Source organism: Asparagus officinalis, chromosome 9, assembly GCF_001876935.1.
Source record: "Asparagus officinalis chromosome 9, Aspof.V1, whole genome shotgun sequence".
NCBI lineage: Eukaryota > Viridiplantae > Streptophyta > Magnoliopsida > Asparagales > Asparagaceae > Asparagus > Asparagus officinalis.
The window spans coordinates 27,578,746-27,579,471 of NC_033802.1; positions in this window are offsets into that span (position 1 = coordinate 27,578,746).

Genomic DNA, 726 nt, shown 5'->3' on the forward strand with positions numbered 1-726 from the left:
TTTAATTCAGTATATGAATTTGTGGGATTGCATATGAGGGTTAGGATTATGATTTGGCGCCTCGAGCTCCTCATTCAGGGGGGGTAGAATTGCAATAAAAAGGGAAATTTTTTTTTTCTGGATCTGATCCCCTAATTTATTTTGCAGATCATCATGTCGCGTGTCCCGAGAGGTCGCTCCCCTGCTGCGTCGGGCGATGGCGTGCTTCCCTCGTATGTTGGTGAGCTATTTTTGGCATATTTGGAAATTTACAAATTAGTCCTTTCCCCCCACGTTGTTCTCCTTGGTGAGGCAATCGGGAAGAGCCTTGATTCTCCTTGGTGAGGATCGACGCTTTAAAGATGGGTTTTGCTTGGCAAATTCAAATCTTCCGGTATATTGGGGCGATTTCGTGTTATTTTACACTTTGTAGGTCGGTGTATGTTGCCACGTTATTTACGTGATGATGCATACCGTTCTTCCAGTGTAAGAAACTCAAAGTCGTCTCTCCAATTACCCCGTGGATGATCTTATTTCGCTCTTTTATAAGACGGATTTAATTCATAGATAATTTTCTGACTCTATCCTTGTTTTGTTGCAGTCGAGTTCCCCACGGAGGTTTTCTCTTCGGTTCCCGCCAGACAGGCTATCGGTCCACTTCCTCGGTTGAATTCCCGCGATAGGAGGATGGTGAGACCCGAAATCATCCTGATATCCGACGATGAAGGGGAAGAGGATCCCATTGCT